Below are 16,679 nucleotides of genomic sequence, written 5' to 3'. Positions count from 1 at the left end.
GGCAGCCCAAAGATGAGTTCATCTTCTGGATCAAGTGAAGGGGCCTTTCCTGCATATCTAAAGCTGAAGGATCGCCACGACACAGGGCAACAGCAGGATGTCCAGGAGGAGTCCCCGTGAGGATCCAGTGTTGATAGTGTAGCAGAAGCCAGAGGCCTCGAACAAGACCAGTGACTCATTACAATCAACATTTGCAAGCAAAAAGGTGTGTACAAAAAGGTCTGCAGTGGGACTCACTGGGACACACTACAGCTTCCACCATGAAATTTTTATCTCCTCTCTTGGGGGAGAGGTGAAAGGGTGGAGGGCAGGTATGAGGAGAGGGAGAGATGAGTTGTTTTTTTTTTTTTAAAGGTGAGTTCATAATGTCTTGGGAGATAGGACCTTCCCTTCTGAAAAGGGAAGCCAGAGCTTGACTTGAACATGGGCGTCATGTGGAGTAGTTGCTGAGTTTGTGATAGATATCCAGGGAGCATGCTGGGCAGAAGACAGAAAAAGGTCATGGCCATGTGTGGATGGCATCTACCCAGATCAGGAAGAAAGGGCTAATAGATACCAAATAATCAACACAGAAAACACTTGGGAAGTTTTATAATGGGAAGGGGGGTAGTAGAACTGTTGATAAAGCAAACTTTGAAAGGCTGCTGGATATAAAAGCAATCTTCAAAAATCAAGTGTATTTCTATATATTGGTGTGTTGGTTGGCCTTCTCTTTATCATAACAAAATGCCTCACAAACAAGAAAAGAAGGGTTTAGCTGAGTTCAGTTAAGAGAGGGGAGTAGTGTGATGGCAGGAGCATGGGGGAGGGGCTGATCGTCTCATGGTGAAGACCAAGCATAACTTTTGGAAACATGCCCTCCTCTGTGACTTACTTCCTCTGCTGGATCCTGTGTCTTCAAGTTTCCACCACTTCCCATTTACAGCTGCCAACAGGGAACAATGTATCCAACACATGAGTTTAGAAGGGCATTTCATATTGAAGCTGTAACACTCCTCCTGTTCCCTAAAAGCTCATAGCTATCTCATGATGAAAAAAAATACATTTAGTCCATCTCAGAGTCCTAGGTGTCTCAGTGGCTCCCTGTTTCAAAGTCTGAGTTCAAAGACTCCTCTGAGACTCAGTGCAAACCTAACTATGAGCACCTGTAAAGCTGAAAACAAAGCCCACATATTTCCCAATGGCTTAGGATAAGTATTCCTATCTAAAAGAAAAAGCAAGAGAATATCAAGAAAGGATCAGGCCAAAGCAAAGTAGAACAAACATTAAATTCTGCAGATCCATGGCAGCCACCTGAGGCACAAGGTATGATGTGAACAGTCATGCGCCTCGGCAGCCCTGATCTTATGGTCTTGCCATTTCATCCCACATGGCTTCTCTCTTGGGCTGGCTCACCTCTACAACAGTATCTTGCTGTCAACAGTAGCTCAGCAGTCCCTTGTTCCTGGCATCTACATCCTGCTAGGGTCTCTACTACATCTTGAACTTCTCCCTCATAATTTCCTTCATTGCCCCCCCCAAGGGGCTACTTGGAAGGGTCTTGACTGTACCATGTATTGCTTGGCCTCTCGGGTCTTCCTTTGAAGTCTGGGGGAAGCCTTCATAATCCTGTAACTCTTGGATTCTACATGCTTACAAAACCACCCCCACAAGCCAGGCATGGTGGCACATACTTTTAATCCCAGCACTCGGGAGGCAGAGGAAGGTGGATCTCTGAGTTCATGGCCCGCCTGGTCTACAGAGCTACAGAACGAGTTCCAGGATAGCCAGGGCTACATAGAGAGACCCTGTCTCAAAAACCAAACCAAACCACACAATAAAAACCCATCCCTACAGGGACAACTCCAGTATCTTTACATGTCTCATGGTTGCAGTGGTCTGAGTATTTGGGCAGCCGAACACGGTGAAATTAATTCTGAGAAGACAACTTGTTGTGTGATAATATGTAAAGAAAGCACTGAGACTTTCATAGTCTTGAACCTGCGATGGGTGGGGCTTGACCAATCTTTGAGATACCCTCAGCAAATCTTCACATAAAACCCTTCTGCACAGCCCTCAGCTTCTTAATCATGCTGATCTCTTCAGACAACACACATTTTGCAATCCCAACTTTACGCAGTCTTTTTGGATCAAATTGCGTTTATTTTGGTTTTTAATATTCCAGATCGACTTTTTGTTCCCAATTTTCATTATTAACCTGGCCAGAAGCACTTATCCATAACCAACCAGCCTGGATGGTGGTCTTCCTTGAAATTCCCTATGCTAGACTGATTAATCCATCACCTTTAAACATGGTCACCAACAAAATCTTGGGGCAAGGGACAAAATGTAAATAAGATTTATTTTTTGTCATAATGTAAGTGGCCTCTAGCCCAGTTCCTGAGCAGTGTTTACTTCATACATTCTTGTATTTAAATTGTCCGAGCTCTCACCAGACTGATCTGTTTACCTCTATGTGGTGGTTTGAATAGGAATGGTCCACAGAGATTCATGTGTGTGAGTGCTTGGCCACAGGAAGTGGCACTATTAGGAGGTGTGGCCTTGTCAGAGTAGGTGTGGACTTGGTAGAGGAAGTGTGTCACTGTGGAGGTGGGCTTTGAGGTCTCACATGTTCAAGCCCTGCCCTGTGTAGCACAGAGTATAACACACAGTCTCCTGCTGCCTGCGGATCAAGATGTAGAACTCTCAGCTCCATCTCCAGCACCATGTCTGTGTGGATGCTGTCATGTTTCCCCCATCATGTTGATAATGGACTAAGCCTATGAAACTGTAAGTGAGTTCCAATGAAATGTTTTCCTTTCTAAGAGTTGTGGTGGTCACGGTATCTCTTCATGGCAATAAAACCCTGTCTAAGATGCTCTTCACTCCTAACCTGCATTTTCAAACTCTTCCAAATTCCTCCCACAAACCAGGTACAAAGACATCTGCCCCACATGTTCAGGTACTCACAATGTGTCTGTTTCTCTGGTACCAGCTTTCTGAGTTAGCTGGTCATTGCTGTGGTAAGACATCTGACAAATAAACAGGGTTCATTTTGGTTCATGGTTTTATGGGATCCAGTCCCTGGTGTTGGGTTCTATTGCTTCTAGACCTATGATACGGTAGAGCGTTGTGGTGCTGGGAGCTTGTGGCAAAGGCAACTCGCCTCATAGAGGACAGGAAGCAGAAATTTAGGAAAGGACTAGGCATGAGGTATAATCTTCAAACAAATGTCCTATGACCTACTTCTTTCAGCTATGCCCCACCTCCCAAAGTTGTTACCACTTATAAATAGCGTCACAAGATGAGAACCAAGAAATTACTCTCTAAGCCTGTGGGAGACGTTTCATATTCAGGCCTCTATAACCAGCAACACAGTAGCCAATTAAAATTTTCAAGTTGTATTTACAGAGTCATAAAAGTATGAACCAGGGATAAATGTGATAAAATATGTGCAGGACCTGAGCATTGAAAAACCACAAAACAGAGCTTCGAAAACAAATTAAGCTTTAATAGATAGATAGATTAACCATACTCATGGGTAGAAGACTAAATATTGTAAAGATGCCAACTTTCCCTTAATTCATGTGCATTCTCAATAAAATAAAATAATAATCTCAGCAGGCTTGTTTTTTGGTAGAAATTGATAAGCCAGTTCAAAGAATATGGAATAGTCGAGACGACTTGGTATAGGAACACTGAGGTGGGAAGAATAGATGTTAGGTTGCCATGAAGCTACGGCAGTCGGTAAAGCTGGGTTGATGAGGTGAAATCGGGGCTTGGAGTGCTTCTGCCTCTTCTGTCACTGCATAAATTCACCCTCGGTAATTGCACATGTGTTTACTGTTGACACCGCCTTCCACTGAGTGGCAGGAAACTTAGTAAAGGCTTGCTCCCACTGGACAGCCTCCTTGTATAAACAGCCAGCCCAGCAACAGCTCCGTGAGTCTCTGTGCCTGGCTTCAGAGTTTGCCACCTCCTGTTGCATTTTCTTGCCTTTGCCCATGCCTGGGTGACACAGTCTGCAAGCACCTGCTCATGCATTTGACCATACCACATGTGTCCTGCTTGACCCTGATATTATATAATGGAGGCAGCTGTAGCCACTTATATAAGTGCACCACAGATAGGCCGGCGGGCTTCATATATGTAGTTAATGAGCTTTCGCCACAAGGAGGATGCCAAGCCCATACTCTGGACTCACAGGGACTGGGGCCAGACCTAACTCAGGTCACAGGTACAGGTTTGACCACAGCCACATACATCCCATTTCCTAGGTATCTGTAGGCCAACACCTGGGAACTCAGGCCTATGACCCCTGCTGATGACCCCATGATCAAATGCCAGCCTGAATGTGGTATGTTCTCTACCTTCTCACCCTGGTCCCCCACCAGCCTCCAATCCAAAGCTTGCTCAGTTGAGCTTGGGGCCAGGAGGCAAGAGGCAATAGAAGGGACTGGAGTCCCAAATCCACTCCAAGGACATGTCCTTGTAGCCTAAACGCCTTGCATCAGCCCCTGACAGAAAGGCTCTGGCACTCACAAGGGCACTATCATCCAGGGACTAAGTAAGCTAAGCCTTCAGTGCATAGACCCTTGAGGAACACCTAAGAACTCTGCACCAGGCAAGAAGTTCATGGTCCCAGACACTAGTCATGTATGCACAGAGACCCTCTCACATACCAAAGCCCAAGAAGGACATTGAGGTGAGCCTTGAAAGTCCTTCTGTTTTCTTCCAGGCTAGTGCCAGCCAGGCAAGCCCTGGCCTTGAGGAAAGCAGCAATTAAAGATCAGCTGCTGAGTTCTCTGCAGGGAAGCTAGGGCCCGCCTTGGCCTTAGGGCTCCATGGAAGAAAGAGATCCTCCACTCACTCAACCCCCCAAGGTGGAGATTCTGCTTGCAGCCCTCTCTTCCGTGTCATCTGCCAGGACCTCAGGACTGTGTTCCCAAAAGCCCAAGTTCATTTAGCATAATAGCTACCATGATGTCACATGTGGTATCCCTGCTGCTTCATGAGGCTGCAGGTGCTGGGCTTGGATCCTTTTGGGACAGAGCCAGAAATCTCAGCCAAGGTGAGTTCCCCAGGGGTGGGCAGCCCTGGGGAGACAAAGGCTACCCCAGGCAGGACTGGCCGTCAAGCACTAAGAAAAGGCATACTGCTGCCCAAGCTTCTAATTTGTGACTAATTTGTTGCACAATGAGGTTGCAATTTTCTAATTGTGATTGCCATTTTAATTTTACTCATGGCTGTGCACCCAACAATGTATAGTCTAGTAATTAAAATTAATTGTACCTTCACCTGCATATTTCTATTAGGCTGTTAAATTTAGTCTGTAAGCTCAGTGATTTTGTTCCCTGAAAGATGCTAAATTCATTTCCCTGAGCCCACTCTGCCTCACTTGCTGACCCTGGCTCTGCAGCAGCCTTGCCCTCCAAGGAGGGGCGGCCATCTCTGCCCCAGCACTGTAGCTCTGGTGGCTTGGGAGCTGAGGTCCCAGGGCTCTCACTGAGCCCAAAGTCTCATTCATTGCATCACTAACAAGTAATTAGGTCCCCAAAGTTATAAGCATCCTGCGAATAACCTTAGAACAAACAAATGGGCTTTTTCACGGAATTAAGCCCATGAATTACTCCTTCAGTTCTTGCTGGACACTATTTCCCCAGCATGGTGTCCCAGTGGCCTTCTGTGGAGAGGTGGAGGAGGTCCAGCAAGGGCTCCCTCTGGAATCCACACATCAGGACCTGAGAGACTCAGGCACAGATATTAGCATGAGAGCCCTTGGATGCCATTGTACAGTCTTCAAGCAGCCCTCAGATCTCCAAGGAAACTACCTCTTCTGTGTAGGTGATCCCAGGACTCCCTGAGCTGTGGTGGCTTCGGGTGTAGATTCTGGACCCCCACTCTGTCTATGATGAGAGCAGACGTGGTGGTTCTCCTCAGGACCATACAGCAGAGGCCAGAAAGCCTGCTTCAGGCCACAGAAGGTGCTTAGGGGGCGATCCTTTCAGACCAGGGGCAGTGGCCAAGAGCAGTGGCAAAGGGCATCCTCGGGCAAGTGAGGGGACAGTGGGTTTTAGCCACCCTGGAGAAGGCAAAAAATGCAGACCTAAGTTCTTTAAACTTCTTCCCAAGGAAAGCAATGTGGCGAAACAAACAAACAAACAAAAAAAAAACCAAAACAAACAAAAAACCAAACCACCACTGAGCTCAAGAGAGCTTAGAAGGCATGCCAGGCAGAACACACCCACCCCACCAGCCTAAGCCCTAGATGGCCTCAGTGAAACTAATGATTTTCTGTGACTAGCTGCCCAGAGGCTGAAGAATCAGCTGAGGAGGGTGGAGAGTATCCTAAGCGGTGTTGATCTTTAAGACTCTTTCAAGCATTTCTAGGTCCCCAAATACCCCATACCACTCTGGAGTCTTAGGTGTCCCTCTGATGGACAGAATGTAGCCAGAGGCACTTAGGAGTCAAGGGTAGCACAGGAGACAACTCTGAGGATCCACCAGGATTTCTAGGATATTCTCCCATAACCCACCCACCCCATACAAGTAACCCCTGGCCTGCGCTTCACAGACCCCTTAAGAGAGCTTGGATAGGCTGGGCTCCGAGCCTCTCAGCTATCCAGGGAAAGGCTTGCCCATGGGGGATATTACTGGTGCTTTGTGCCACCTGACAGGGGTGACATGAACTTTATCGCTTCCAGGATCCCAGAGGACAAACAAAGGTAAGTGGTGGAAGAGGCTGGATAGGACACCAGGCATAGTGTCCTTAGGACCTTAGGACCAGTTCATGCTCAGAAACTGTCGCCCCCAGGGTCAGGCTTGGCATCTGGGACAGAAGAGGTGGTGAGACATGAAACAAGTATTCAGAAAAGGACCCTTTTGTCCCCTTCTCTGGGCAGAAAGTTTCCAATGTGGTTGAGCCAAAAATACCCATTCTGTTCTTTCTTGAACTAGACCATAACTATGGGACCAGGAGAAGACAGCTATAACCCTTCTCCATGGAAAAAAGTGACTTCTTACGGCACAGAAAGAAGTGTCTGTCTTCTGTACTTTCTTGGGAACTTGGGAATATATGCTTGTCTTAGTTCTGCTGCTGTAATGAAACACCATGACCAAAAAGGAAGTTGGGGAAGAAAGTTTGTTTAGCTTACACTTCTACATTGCTATTGTCACTAAAGGAAATCAGGACAGGAACACAAACACAGAAGAATCCTGGAAGCAGGAGCTGATGCAGAGGCCATGGAGGGTGCTGCTTACTGGCTTGCTTTACATGGCTTGCTCAGCCTGCTTTCTTATGAAACCTAGGACCACCAGTCCAGGGATGGAACCACCTGCAATGGGTTGGGCCCTAACCCATTGATCACTAATTGAGAAAATGACTTACAGCTGAATCTTATGGAGTCATTTTCTCAGTTGAGGTTCTTTCTTCTATGACGACTCTAGCTTAGTTTACATACAAAACCAGCCAGTACAGTGCTTTTCCTCTTACCCATCCACCCATCCCTCCATCTCCTTATTTAAGTATCCATCCACCCATCCATCTGTCCATCCACCCACTCCCACCCTCCCACTTATTAGTCCGTCTATATAATTACCCATCCACCCACCTGTTCATCATCCAACCGTTTATCATTCGTTCACCCAGCTATCAATTCATCCATTCCTTGTTCATCTCTTCTTTACTCATTATCCACCCAAACACCGATTTATCCACCAAGTGAGCCATCAATCCATTTATCCACCATCAATCTATCCCCCATCTGTCTATTCATACATCAGTCATCCCTCCAGCCATCCAGCCATCTATACATTCCCCATATACCCTCCTGTCCATTCATCCATTCATCCATCCATTATCCAAAATCCATTCATCTATCTCTATCTCCCCATATACATTCATCCACCCATTCACCCTTCCACTCATCTATCATTCATCTACCCATTCATCCATGTAGCCATCATCCATCCATCAGCCATTCATCCTTCTACTAGTTTACCTTCCATATATAATTCTTCTACCCATCTATCATCCGTGCATCCATTCATATATCTATCACCCATCCATTCATCTATCCACCCATATATCCATCATCACTCCATCCTTCTACCCACTCATTCATTTACCCATATGTCATCCATCCATCTGTCCATCCACCCATTCTTCTACCCATCTACCACCCATCCATTCATTTACATTTCATTATTCCTTCTCTCCTCCTCTCCATCCACTCACTAACCCATAATGACTTAGAAAGTGTATATAGAATGAATATCATGTGAAGATTCATGCCTCCAAGCAAGAAGCAGGATAGAAGGACTCCTAGAGCCCTTGGAACTTTCACATTCTTAAAGGAGATTAGCAGGTAAGACAGATTATAATAAAAAATATGTTCCTGGAGCTACAGAGATGTCTCAGTGGTTAAGGGTACACACTACTCCTGCAAAGAACCTAAGTTCAATGCCCTGCACATATTTTGGGCAGCTCAAAACTACCTGTAACTCCCGCTTCAGGGGATCTGATGTCTCTGGCTTCTGCAGGCACAGGAAATCATGTATACGTACTCACACGCAGTCACACACAAACACACACAGTCACACAAACACACACACTTAAAAATAATAAAAACAGATCTTTTAAAATTCCTAAGACATATAGCATGTTTGGACAGTGTGCATCATGGGAGCCCTGGTACAAAAAGGTAATACCCCAAGGAAATGGCATCTTAGCAGAGGTATGAGGTAGGGGATGAGATAGCAGCATTCACTGGTGTGTCAGGGAAGCAGCCTAGACACAGTGACCAGAGAATGCCATAGTGCAATGTGTCACATCCTGTCCTGTACCTCTAGCTGGTTTGTACCCAGAGTATCAGTAAGGGAGGAGCCGTCAGAAGGGAGCTCACAGAGGACCTGCCCTAACTCCAGGATTAGGAAGGTGAAGCTACCCCAGTGGAATTGGAGTTGGGGTTGCCCAGAGCCTAGGGTTCCAGTGTAGACCCCTCATGGCTAATACTCTTCCTTCTCCCCACGAGAGCCCTCCAGGGTGGGCCCAAACACTCCTGAGGTCAGAGAGCTTGGCAGAGGTCAGAGGTGTCCTCACTGACCTCTGTCTCCAGCCTCTCTTCACTCCTATCCAGCCTTCCCCCAAGGTGGCTACCCACCAGATCCCTCACCTCCTCTGGGCCCCTCCCTGGCCTGGCAGCCAGCCCCAGAACAACTGCCCCAACTTCTTCTAAGATCATCCACTCCAGGTTGGGGAAGAAGCTTCACCATCTATCAGGTACTAGAGCTGGATAAATATCAGCCCTGTGCCTGTTAGCCTAACACTGGATCAGGAAGGACTGTGTGCCAACTAGCCTAGCATTAGATCAAGAGGAGTTGTGCACCCATTAGCCTACCTTTGGATCAGGAGAGGCTGCGTGCCCATTAGCTTAATGTTAAATCAAGAGGGATTGTGTGCCCATTAGCCTAGCATTAGATCAGGAGGGATTGTGTGCCCATTAGCCTAGTATTAGATCAGGAGGGGTTGTGTGCCCATTAGCCTAGCATTGGATCATGAAGGGTTGTGTGCCCATTAGCCTAGTATTAGATCAGGAGGGATTGTGTGCCCATTAGCCTAGCATTAGATCAGGAGGGATTGTGTGCCCATTAGCCTAGCATTAGATCAGGAGGGATTGTGTGCCCATTAGCCTAGCATTAGATCAGGAGGGATTGTGTGCCCATTAGCCTAGCATTAGATCAGGAGGGGCTGCGTGCCCATTAGCTTACTGTTAAATCAAGAGGGGTTGTGTGCCCATTAGCCTAGCATTGGATCAGGAGAGTCTGAGACAATGGGGACCCTCTGCCTAAGAATCTGGTAGGTGCAAAATGATAAATGCCTTAGTGGGCATTTATAGCTCCAGTGTACAAAAAAAGCAGTCAAAGGACAGATGGTAAGGACATACAGGGACACAAGCTCAAATAGAGGGATCAAGAGAGGCCTCATTATTCAGACCAGGTGAGAGAAGGGCCTGGGAGAGAGAGAGAGTTATGGATTCTTGGGAAGTGCATCCTGGGTCAGGACCTGTGTGGCCCAGACATATACCAGACTTGCCAATCAGAAGGAGCTGGGGAGCGGAGGAGGGGAAGAGGACCTGAGATGGTGACTGAGGATGGAGTCTATGCAGACACCTAGGGGAGAAGGCTGGTCAGGCCTGGCTTCCGTGCTGAGAGGGCTGTGGCATGAAGGACAAAGTGAGGTGGGGTTATAGCAGGCCGCTGTCACCAGCCTGGCAAGAGAATAGGGGATGGTAATATGGGGAAGTCGGCATGTGAGAGGGGCTATTGCCCCTTAACTTGGGGTGCAGCAGGGCAGCGTTGTATAGAGCATCTGTGGATGTATGGCCCTGACTTGGACAGAGCCAGCACCTCAGTATTTGGGGAAAGCTGTGTGCCTCACCTCAGTGTTCATACCCACTCACAGCGTAGCCGGAAGACACGGAACCACAGGAACAGGGTGTGGTGGCGATGCTGACTAACAGGAGGTATAATGCTGGCAGCGCGTTAATCTTCCCCAAATTAAAATCTGCAGCACAGCAGTTAAGATTGAGGCCACCATGGTTCAGCGCAGCGTGACCGCCAATTTTGATAAGAGCGTTTTAAGAGCAGCGAGACGGAGATAAATTGCCTGCGGCTGCAGCGCACGATCGGGTGAGAGCCTCAGAGGCAGCCATGGACACCAGGTCGCCCCTGCTGGCCAGTGTTCCCTCCAATGATGTCTGATGACATTCGGTCAGCTTGGGCAGGGGGTGAGCCCTTACCCAGAGGCTTCCAGAAACCATGAAGTAAGTAGTAAGCCTGTATTAGGGGCTATGGAGAGCCCACCCAACCTACCAGCAAGATGCTGAGACCTCACAGTCAGTGGAGACTCTTCCCCATCCCACTATGACCAAAGTCCACAGTGCTTACAATTCCTATGAGTGAGTGAATGCTTACCTGTGTGGACACCTGTATGGACACCTGCTGGACACTTGTGGGTCCCCCACCTTCATGATTTTCTTCACTCAATAGACTGTGTGAGCACTCTTAGCTGTGGCCAGAGTCTCAGCCTTGGAGGTGACAGGTCCACAGTGAGGTATGCTCAACCTTCCAGGTCTAGACAGCCAGGCCAGCTCAGGTAGCCCAAGGTGGGACGGGTGGGAGGGGGACATCCATCATATGGAGTCAGAGACCCTGTGAGTAGCTCTACCAGGAACTTTGGCATCCTTTCTGGTCCCTGCTCATGGAACCCCAGCAAGTGTCCCTCCCCACTATACTATCTGGTCCTTATTTTAAAGCTGGAATCAAAGCCTCTCCTCTGTGGTGATCCTCTTGTCTACACTTGACATCTGTACAATTCCCACTGCCCCTCACTTCCCTGCCCTGCCTTTGGGGTCCCCTCCATTCTCAACCTTCCCAGAATTAAAGGAGTCTGGGGTCTGAAGAGGAGCAGGGAGGGAGGCCAATGGTGCGAGAGGGGTTCACTAGCACTGGGGTCAGGAGGAAGAAACAGGGGAAGTGGGGGTTCTTGGATATTGGGGCTGTCTTAGAAGACTATAAAAGAGGCAAGCTGATGGATGCCTAGTGGCTAGTGACACTGCTGACAGCTTCTGCTTTCTTTACAGAGAGTGGAAACTGGTAAGAAACACCCAACTTTGCAGCAGGTGATGCCTGTCTGATTGTCTCCTTCCCTGAGCAGCCGTGAAATTGATATTTAAAACTAATTGTATAGCACCCTGGAGGCAGCCAGGCCGGGTGGCAGTCGGATTGTGGCCATGCTCATTCTATCCTGCTCTGGGCTCTGCTCATGACCCTGGTGGGAGATTAGGGCTGAGGATGAGGGCCTTATCTCTAGTGGCACCCCACCTCCACCTGCCAGCAGAGCCCCACCCCCGCTGCCCGCGGCCACTGAACTACCCCTTTCTCAGAGAGTGGCACTCCGATTTCATAACATCCAATTACTGTCCCTACTGCTGTCTGGAGCGCAGATCAAATCGCTCAGCTGCAGAGAGGAGTCCCAAACAGGTCAATCTTGGTTGGTTAGACACGGTGTCCAGCCTGAGGCCGCATGCTGCCCACTTCAGGAGCCAAAGGCAGCAACCAAGAGGGTCACAACAGCCACGGTACTCTCCCCCATGATGCAGGGCTCTGGCTGGGTTCAAGTCAGATAAGAGGACATCACCAGGAAGTGCAAGGCACAGAAGGGTCATGACCTCTGGGAAGGTGACCAGCAATGACCTCTATGGCTATCCACAACTCTCACAGTTAGCACTCTGGTCTTTCTGGGCATCAGCCCAGGCAGGTATATCCCAGCTGACTGAGGCAAAGGGTGTTCCTCTAGAATCCATGTCCACTGGAACCTGTAGAAACAGGGTCTTCACAAATGTCATCAGTTCAGATGAGGCCACACTGGAGCAGGGCAGCCTCAGCCACTGGCCAGTTCCCCTGGGAGAAAAGACAGCAGAGACACAAAGACATGGGAGAGCACATGACAAGCAGAGATAGAAGCAAAGATTGCAGTACAGGTCAAGGGTGACATCAACCTCCCTTTCATGTATACACTCACCATCACCCTCCTCCCTCACCACCATCATCATCATGGTCACTACCATCAGTATCATCACCATCAATTTCCTCATCACCATTATTACCACCACTGCCACTGCTAGCACTACCACCGTGCTATCATGATCACTGTCACCATCACATGACTATTGGTATCTTTACTGTTACCTTCACTCACCATCATTACTCCATCATCACCATTATCACCACCATCATCACCACCACTGTCATGATCACCACCACTGTCACAATCACCATCACTGTCATGCTCACCACCACTGTCATGCTCACCACCACTGTCACAATCACCATCACTGTCATGCTCACCACCACTGTCACAATCACCATCACTGTCATGCTCACCACCACTGTCACAATCACCACCACTGTCATGCTCACCACCACTGTCATGCTCACTATCCCCACTGAGACCATCTTCAGCATCACCATTATTCTCTCACTGAGCTCCTGAATCATCGCTGCTGTCAACATCATTGTTGCCATCATCATCTTCCAAAGCCAATGTCTAGCTGTGTCAAAGGCCACCCGGCTGACTGTGGAGCATCGAGGACTCACCACTTGAAGTCTATCGACCTGACTTCCCAGTCTCCACAGAAGCGCCCCCTAAGCAGCTCTCATCCCATCCCTGTTGCGGACCCGCTGATTTTCTGCCTGGTGCCCATAATATTTTGCTCGCGGCTTCTGATCCTCTCACACCATAGTCATGCCCCATCTCTATAAGGCCAGAGAATCCTTTTTCATAATACCCAATAAATAACCTGGATTTAATTGAATTAATATCGACAGCATGTAATTGCTCCTTGTTGCTCAAGCCTGCTGAGGAGGGGCGTGAGGGGGTGGAGCGGGGAGGTTATTGCTTTAAAAAATGCCCTCGGCCCCGAGCAGCATTTTGGCCTTATTATTATCGTAATAATGAGGCAGCTGATTTGATCTCTCCTTGCACAATAGCGCAGCACAGCCCCGCTAAATAAACAGCCAAAGTCCTTTGTCCCTGTAGTCTGTTTCTGGGTAATTAAAATCAATAGGGTCTTCCTCCAAGTCCTCCACGGCCTCATCAAGGCTCAGAGCTTGGGGCTGCCAGGTGAAAGACAAGCAAATGAACTCGCAGCCAGGCGAGGAGAAGAGCTGCTCGTGGTAGGCTTTTTCCAGCTGGTGGCAGTCTCTTAGAGGCCTTCCCTGGCCCAGAGACTTTCCTGCCACAGTCCCTAAAGTAAAGGGGTGGGTGCAAATTCTAGACAGCTGGGTCTGAGTGGTCTCAGGCCATTCTCCCCATGGGGAAACATGCTTCCTCCACACAACCTACCTTCCCCATGGATCTTCCCAGATCCGTGTTCAGAGACGGATGGTAGGAATCACATTGTCTCAGCAGGTAAGCATCCAGTGGCCCCCAAATTCCAGGTTCTGCCCTGGGCTCCAAGGGGCCCTACTCTTGGGAGCTCACATGGAGGAAGGGGGGCTTATCTGACACACATGAAGCAACTGTAGGTTACTTGGCTCCACACAAGGCAAGAGCCAGTGTGAGCTTGGGAAGCAGGAACTGGGAGGAGCAACACAGGGCAGCTGGAGGAAGGGTGCTGGGAACCACATTAGGGGCAGCAGCAGTGTAAATAATGCGAGCAGATGATAGCTTAGATACATGGGCGGAGGGTAGCTGCCTGCTGAGGTGCGGCAGGTGAGGCAGCTTCGGATACACCAGATGCAGAGGCCTGCTGCACATTCCAGCAGTCTGTGTGGCTTTGCTCAGGAGAGTGAGTTTTTGCACTAACCCTGGGTCACACAGCACACACCCCACACACTGTGCACACAGACTTACACCTTGCTTGAGAAGCACTCCAGCCGTAGGCCCTTCCTGGTGTGAGGCAGCAAGTCCCGCCTCCTACTCCCCAACCTTTCTCCTGTTGGTGGTGGTGATGCCCAGGACAAGTGCTGCCTCCTGGCCCGGGTAACACAGAAATCCCTGTCTCCATTTCCTCAGTCTGCATTTAGCTTGTCAGTGGACATTACTCCTTGGTCCAGCCTAGAAGCAATTAGGTTCTTCCAACTGAGAGGAAACGAGACATTCGCTATGGCAGAGTAGGCATGACAGGTTTCTTTAGCTGGCAGCCGGTTCTGCAGGCTGCAGTCATCTCCCTGACCCCCAGGCTAGGGTGGATTTAGACTGCTTGTGGTTTGTGTAGCAGAGGACACTACTGTCTATGGGCTCTTCCTGGACCTGAGAGGCCTTCGGATCTGGCTGGCTCTAGGGTCCCATCTTCGAGCTTGTTGGGATGAGATTCCTGGAGCCCAGTACAGAACTCGGCTCCACTTTGCAGGAGGAGGGTGGGGCATATGGAGATGTAAACTCAGTTAACCTCAACAGCCATTATAGTTGTTCTGGAGGATGGCCACTGCCAGGACTTCCCTGAAGGGACCCTGGCCTAGCCCGGAACCTTTACCCAGCACATGTCAGCCTTTTCTGCTGTTTCAGTCCTGCAGAGTGAACAACAGTGACCCATAAAGAGCCCGTTCTCTCTGCCCTCGGCAGTGACCATAGCACCTTGAAGCCAAGCAAGAAGGGCTATGAAAGATCATATCCGTGCCAACAGCAGTCAGCCAGCCAGCCTTGTCTACACTCCACACAAGGCAGTGCTGACTGCCTGTAACCTGACTGAAGCTGTGACCTGGGGACACTCAGCATGAGGGCACCGCTGGAAGGCCTCACCCTGGATGGCTGGCAGCCACAGGCAGCTCTGTGCCAGTAGATAGAAGACAGCCCAGGAAGTTCCATCCATCCAGGGTCCTTGGGGCACTGCAGAGGTCGGGGCTGGGTGACTAATCCAGTCCCTTCCTTTTGCTACGGAGCTGTTCCTCAACTTCCCCTCCTTTGAGGTGGTCTTTGCAGGTCTTGGGGCAATGGGGAAGCCAGACAGGAGATCTGCAGAGCCCAGTGCAGATATCTAAAGCTGGGTGAGGGTGACATGCCCAAGCAGAGGCCCAGCTGGAGACACCCACACATCAAAGGGCAAGGAGTGAACCGTGGGCATGGAGTCCACTGCCGGACCACCAGCCTTTCTGCTCTGTTCAATAGCAAATTCTCCATGGAGATCAGGGTCCAGCCCTTGACCTTCTAGTCACACAGCCTAAGTGTCCCTCAGAGAGCCCAGGATACTCACAGCTGTGTGGCTTGATGGAAACCATGAAAGAGTCTAATTCCGTTTCAAGTTTGCACGCCGCCGTATGATCTTTTCTTAATTAAATGCAACCTGAATTAAATTGCTTTCCGGGCGGGGGCAGAAACAGTGCTGGCCAGCCACACGAATACCTCTTCCCATCCGGGCTGGGCAGGCAGGCAGGCCTCGAAGGACAGTGATCCATGGACCAATATCCCCAGAGTCCTCGAGGCTGACCTCCCAGCAGTCATTAGCTGTGTTTTAATTAACTGTCCACTCACCCTGTCCTGGCAGACACCAAGGAGGGAACAGACAGCACTGTGGCGTCCACAACTGCAAATCCTTCCAAAGCTCAGATGCAGGTGCCCACTGGACCAGTCCCCGAGGCTGCTGCTCCCAAACCTGCATCGCTCCCAACCACTGTGGAGCCAGAAATCTCGTATCTTCATCCTGTTTCTTAGTTTCCTGGGACACAACAAGGCTTGAGTCACCTCCAAGAACATCCAGGCTAGAAAAACATTCTCTCCAGGGCAGTGATCCTCCACCTTCCGAATGCTGTGGCTCTAACACTGCTCCTCGTGTTGTAGTGACCCCCCCACCATAGATTTATTTCCATTGCTACTACAGAACTGTAATTGGCTACTGTCATGAATCGTAATGTAAATTTCTGAAACGCAGGATATTTGACAAATGACCCCAAAGAGGTGGAGACCCACAGGTTGAGAACCACTGCTCTAGGGTCACATTAGGAGTGAGGAGGCCTGAGGGCGGAGGGTTAGAGGATTGGTAAATGGCACCTGAGGGGGGACATGGAATTTGTGTATGACTGAAGATGAATGGGGGCGGGAAGAAAGGGACCTTAGGCTAGCCCACAGTGCAGAGAGGATACTAACGTCTTTGGGGATTGTGGGAAACATGACACTGTCCCTCCTTCACCAGGACCACACC

At 49.3% G+C, this 16,679-nt stretch overlaps 1 long non-coding RNA gene across 1 annotated transcript; it reads right to left on the bottom strand.

Moving 5' to 3' along the window:
• Nucleotides 1-3,469: 3,469 nt before the first annotated feature.
• LOC143443076 (uncharacterized) lies at nt 3,470-13,458 on the bottom strand. The gene is made up of 2 exons (XR_013111789.1): nt 13,138-13,458; nt 3,470-6,061 (listed from the first exon to the last, which is right to left on the bottom strand). It is a non-coding gene; the product is annotated as an uncharacterized LOC143443076 (long non-coding RNA).
• Nucleotides 13,459-16,679: the final 3,221 nt, after the last annotated feature.

Source organism: Arvicanthis niloticus, chromosome 7 (assembly GCF_011762505.2).
Source record: "Arvicanthis niloticus isolate mArvNil1 chromosome 7, mArvNil1.pat.X, whole genome shotgun sequence".
Lineage (NCBI taxonomy): Eukaryota > Metazoa > Chordata > Mammalia > Rodentia > Muridae > Arvicanthis > Arvicanthis niloticus.
Note: the sequence above shows the minus strand (reverse complement) of the source record. Positions and strands in the feature narration are given on the sequence as shown.